The 6,000-nt window shown below is 42.0% G+C and overlaps 1 long non-coding RNA gene across 2 annotated transcripts in view; it reads left to right on the forward strand.

Moving 5' to 3' along the window:
- The window catches only part of LOC139668275 (uncharacterized), a 51,799-nt gene extending 50,100 nt beyond the window's left edge, over positions 1–1,699 (forward strand). For both annotated transcript variants that reach the window (XR_011697016.1, XR_011697015.1), the window contains exon 4: positions 1,563–1,699. This is a non-coding gene — a long non-coding RNA (uncharacterized lncRNA). The remainder of the gene's footprint in view (positions 1–1,562) is intronic.
- The last annotated feature ends 4,301 nt before the right edge of the window (positions 1,700–6,000 follow it).

Consider the following 6,000-nt stretch of genomic DNA (forward strand, 5'->3'; position numbering starts at 1 on the left):
ACTTAGGAACTGTCTCCCACCAATGTGTGTTACTGAAGGTGCCCAGAACAGGAGCTGTCTGACATTATAATAGAAAGCAACTGATAGACAATTCTGTCTGCTAGAACAACCAGAGCTAAAGAGCTAATATAATCTCCTATAAGCAAGGACAAATGATGATTGAGATGTTTCTATCCCAATAAATTGTACAACACATGCTCTGCAGTCCTTGGGTCTGATTCTGTATTTCTTGAATATTCTAACATGCCAGTGATGTTTTGAGGAGTTTTGAGCATGTCAGGAATGTAGCTGAGGCTTGACATGTAAAATGTGTTAGCAAATTATTGCCTGAAGCACAGAGGCCACCCAGATTTTACACTGCAAAGGTTCCAGTGGCAGTAACCAAATCAGGTTTTTTTGAGTTGCTCTGCATAGGAAAGATATTTTTGATTTGCTAAAGAAACTAGAATTTGTGGAGGTGTATATTAACAAGGCCATTCAAAACTAAAACAAAGACAAAACTGTCTCTGTCAATCGTTTTGAATAATATCATACTGAAGTTTAAAAAAACCAAACTCAAACACCCCCCCCCCAAAACCAAAGCAAAACACATTTTGTATCACTTTTCAATTCATTGCCATTATCTGAGTGTTATGGGCTTTCGGCACCACTCTGAGCTGCAAATAAGTAGATGGAATCCATCCCTCAGTTATCTATAGTAGGGTTTCCTTCCTCATTTCAATGCGATGGCATTGTGTTGAAAATGCTTTGGGTGAATGCATACATTCAGGTACTCTTACTGAAATGAAACCTCTAAAAAAAGAGAACAATTAGCAGAGTAGGGGACCAAAGTATTTACATTATTTGTTGTTCAGCTTAAAAACTCAGGGTTTTTTTAACAGGTTTTCTCTGCATGATTTCATGAAGAATAATCTTTGGAGGAAAGTTGTGCAAGAAGGCAAATGTTTCAGGAGCAAGACAGATCACCATAAAGTGAAATTTATCTGTTCACTGTGGACCCAGAGCCTGAAAGAAGATTCTGGCATTATCAGCCCAGAAGTAAACACAAAAGAGTTAACGTGGGTGGCATGATTGGCATGAAATGGAAATAGTACTCATTTATAAAGTATTACTACTCTGATCAAATTAAACAATTGTAATATAATGATTCAAATAGACAACATCCTTTTTAAAGGTAGGAAATGAGGCTTATAAAGGCTTAATGACACACACAGGGTCACACCACGAGTTTGAAGGATAAGCAGATGAATTAGAAGACCTGACTTCCATTATAATGCTCTACATTAGATGACAATTCACAACAGAAAGAATGAATGGAAATAAAAAAAGACAGATGGAGAATGAAAGGAAACATGCATAAGTGTTTGAAATAAATATGTGAGCTGGACAAGAATGAAACTGGTAATTGAAACCTTTGCTCACTTTAAAATAAAATTAAATGTATTTGCTTGTAGTGCATTTGGAATAACAGGCTACTGAAAGGAATGATGGGGCCTATGAGAGAAAGTGAAAGCATTTACTGAGGGTCTTGCTAAAACCTGTATTTTTACGTCCATTTTCAGGAATGAATAAGGGAACAGATGGCAGAAATTTCCCAAGGGAGAAAAGAGAATTACTAGAGAAGATCAGGATCAGACCTGCACAGGTGATCATGAAATCGAAATGCCTGAAAACTCAATTTCTCAAGGTCGATATAACCCATGACCAGGTAACCAGCTTCTCTGAATTGAGATAATTGGGACAACACAAAACCGGGGAGGTGCTGGAAGACTGGTAAGAGTGTAATGTCAGTGATGACCTAGAGAGAATCACAGTGCAGTAGAGCCTTGTCAGCTGAGTGGTTTCTATTTTATGTGTGTTTCTGCATCACACTCATTGCTGGAGTATCTGAGCACCTTCAGTAATAACAGCCATGGGGTCTTAGCTCTCTCAGCCTCTCCTTGTGGGAGAGGCAGTGTGTCTTGGAGGGCCTTGTTTCAGAAGCATTTTTTTTGCTGTTATTAGTATGTGTATTGTAAAATACTTTTTTCCACAGGATGCACTGAGAAATGTGGCTTGTGCCTGAACTGGAAGATTGTGGGTTAGGGAGGAGACTGCATTTCTCAGTAGCAGTTCCTCCTGGATGAGGCCTGGTTAGACTGGAATTGCTGGAGATTTAGAAAAATAAGGACAGGAGTTACTCCTCCCTTGCAAAGCTGTTGACCTTATGTCCAGCTGATTTGTGCCTGCTTTCTCTCTGCTTCAGTGATAAAGACCCTTTTCAAACATGACCATCAGACTCCAGCTGTACAGAGGAATGCAGTTCTGTTCCAACCCCTGTCTAACAATCAGATTTTGTGAGATGTTTTGTTCCTAATGCCAGGGGAGCTAAATGCTTAAACATCTTTAAAATATGTGTTGACTTTATTCGAGTTCTGTCCAACTAGCAATTGCACAGTGTATCCCTGTGCTTTACATCACTGAAGTAAATACTGTAGTGTGAAGAGACAATATCATAGAATCATAGAATCAGCTGGGTTGGAAGAGACTTCCGAGATCATCAAGTCCAACCCTTAATCCAACCCCACTTTGATTACTCGATCATGGCACTAAGTGCCACATCCAGTCTCATCTTAAAAATCTCCAGGATTGGTGAATCCACCACTTCTCTGGGCAGGCTATTCCAATGCCTGACCACTCTCTCTGTAAAGAATTTCTTTCTGATATCCAACCCAAACCTTCCCTGGCAGAGCTTAAGCCTCTGCCCTCTTGTTCTACTGCTGGTCGCCTGAGAGAAGAGACCAACCCCCACCTGGCCACAGCATCCTTTCAGGTAGTTGTAGAGAGTGATAAGGTCTCCCCTGAGCATCCTCTTCACCAGGCTAAACAACCCCAGGTCCTTCAGCCTTTCCTCATAGGACTTGTGCACAAGCCCCTTCACCAGCCTTGTTCGTCTTCTCTGGACCCGCTCCAGCACCTCAATGTCTTTCCTGAACTGAGGGGCCCAGAACTGAACACAATACTCAAGGTGTGGCCTCACTAGCACTGAGTACAGGGGAAGGATCACTTCCCTCATCCTGCTGGCCACACTATTCTTGATACAGGCCAGGATGCCATTGGCCTTCTTGGCCACCCAGGCACACTGCTGGCTCATGTTCAGCCTTCTGTCAATCCAAACCCCCAGATTCCTTTCTGCCTGGCTACTCTCCAGCCACTCTGTGCCCAGCCTGTACTGCTGCATGGGGCTGTTGTGGCCAAAGTGCAGGAACCAGCACTTGGCCTTATTGAACTTCATCCCATTGGAATCAGCCCATCTCTCCAGCCTATCAAGGTCCCTCTGCAGAGCCCTTCCGCCTTCCAGCAGGTCAACACTTCCTCCCAACTCGGTGTCATCTGCAAATTTTCTAATGATGGACTCAATCCCCTCATCCAAATAGTTCATAAAGATGTTAAACAAACATACCCATGTGGAGAAGGCTGGAAAACCTGAAGAGAAGTGCAGTAAGACAGCTTGAATAATGCAATTTGATTATCCATAGTCAGCATGATTGCCCGAGAAATACTGTGACTACCAAAGAGAATTTATTTTGTTTGACTTCTCTGAGGAAATGCAAAGAATTTTGGTGGCTTGATACTGTGATTAAAATTTTACTTAACAGAGTGGAACAATTGGATATTACAAATGTTACAGAGGATGATCAAGCTTATTCAGCACTAAGGAGCAGGTTCCTAGTTTTAGGAAACTTCTTTCGGACCAGCATCCAGAGTATTATGTTCAGAACTCATCTTTTCCCTCTCCTCTTAGTGGGTGTCTTGGAGACCTGCCAAAGAAGGTGTGAGCTCTAGGAGATGTTCAAAAAGTGCTTCATTTCCCATGTTGTTGGTAATGACTGTTCCTATTATGTCACATCTTTTTGTCTGATCACAACTGAAACAATGACAGGTGTCACAGTCATCTTGATGGGTCCTGACTGGACTGCTCTGGAAGAGTTAATGGCCAAAGTAAAACCAATTTCTGGACAACTAATTAAAAATCAGGATATTTTGAGCTTCAACTATCAAGTTACTAGCACTGACCACTGTGTAATGTGTTAGAGACACATAGATACTCCTGAATTTCATATAGCCTCACTTCTCTCACTCTTAGAATTTGTAACTTTCATTCACAGAGGGCATTTTTCTGGCATTAAGCAAGCCCTTGGAATACCTGTTGTCACTAAGTCTTGTGTTATTACTAATCCTAATTTATAAATATTTGAGATGTAATATAGAACATGTTACCCTGATCCAAAAGATGCAGGTATTGACGCAAAAAGTCACTTACTATACAAGTAGGCCTGGTGTTGCCTTCAATAAATACCTTGTGGAGGGAAAGAATAGATGGAGAAGAGGTCATGAATGGCTGATGTTGGTTGAAGCTAAGTTTGTGCCTTCTATAGTAAAAATATTGTTCAGTACTTTATTGTGAAAATATTACTGTTGTAATAGTACCAACATATCCACATGTGTCAGTTGTGTCTCATTCAAACCCCAACCAGGGAGGTTCATTCTACCCTGTAAGTCATCCACCCATGTCAGCTGTCCCCATGGTCCCACTAATGATGATTCTGATCCAAGCTGTGTGCATTTCACTCATGTACTTCACCAGACAGTGCTTCTGGATGACACTTTGCGCAAAGGCACTCCTGTACTTGTGGTTAGTTGGGGAAATTTGGCTCAGCTGTGAGCAGTGTGATAGAGAAGGTTCACAAGCCTAGAAGTGGCCCTTGCAAGTTTTGCCATGCACTTGAGAAGCTCAGCTCCTTCCTGCCACTGCGTTGCTCACCACACTGCTCACCACGCTTAGTGGTTTAGTGCTGCCATTTGTACGGGCCTTCCCCTTCCCCTTCCCAGCAGCACTGGGGTGGTAAATTTGTGCTCACACAGCGTCTCAGTCCAGATCAGATGTGTAGCTCACTTGTAGGATGCAGGTGGTGGGAGTGGGAGTGTGCAATCTCTCGCAGTTGCGCTGGGTGACAGCTAACCAAGACGGCTTCCTCCTCCCACGCGCAGGGCCCAGCGCAGGGTTTTTTTCCTGTTCTTGCCTGCTGTCAAGATGTGCAGCGGCCTCTTGGTCGGAGCGGGTGGGATGAGGTCACGTCCTCTGTACCGTGTCAGAACGGGAGTGATGAGCATCTCCCATCTCAGCGCATGAGAAGTCAGCTTCCAGAGAGGTTGGTGGCACTGACAGTTCTTGGTGTGCTGTCATCCTCTGAGGAGGAAGTTCCCTTTGTTCAGACTTATTTCTTACACCAAATACTGATCAAAGTTGTATGCTGGTCTACACTGCAGCAAATTTGTCCCTAGGGTTTTTATCCTTCAGTTATTTAAAGCATACTCTTATGAATAATCAATATGAAGTGGGCTATGAAGAAGAAAATTAATTCTATCTCTGTTTAGTGTTCGGTATTCTGTATACTTTAAATCAGCTGTATAAAATGGTCAACCTCTTTCCCATCCCATGGCAGGACTTTAGTTTCAACTTGATTAGATATGGTGTCTGGCTTAATGTGGGCTGAGGCTGGTTGAGTAGACCTGGTTATTTTATTTGCTTGTGCAGTAATTGAGCTTGATACCAACTGAAATTTCAGCAAGAGCTGAAGGAAATTTAATTCTACTGCAGTCAAAGGTGCTGTTTTGTATGCTGCCCAGTGCAGTGGTTCATCACTGGACTCCAGTGTACTGGTAATAAAAGTAATAAAGCTATAGTTTGAAAAGATACTTGCCACAACACCATATCTCTTGCCTACCATTTGAAGGAAATCTTAAAGTCTTTCTGTTTTTGTTTTGTCTTTTTTTCTTCTCTTAAGTCAATGTTCTTTTTATCCCTGTATAAATTGTGTATTATGAACATCAAGTATGCACCTATTTTCAAACTGCAAACTTCTACTATGGATAGAGTACCAACAGGGATGATAAATAGGAATTAAAAGTCATGGGGTTTTTTTGGGAAAGCAATTTCCATGTTATGTTTCTGGATCC

Source organism: Pithys albifrons, chromosome 2 (assembly GCF_047495875.1).
Source record: "Pithys albifrons albifrons isolate INPA30051 chromosome 2, PitAlb_v1, whole genome shotgun sequence".
NCBI lineage: Eukaryota > Metazoa > Chordata > Aves > Passeriformes > Thamnophilidae > Pithys > Pithys albifrons.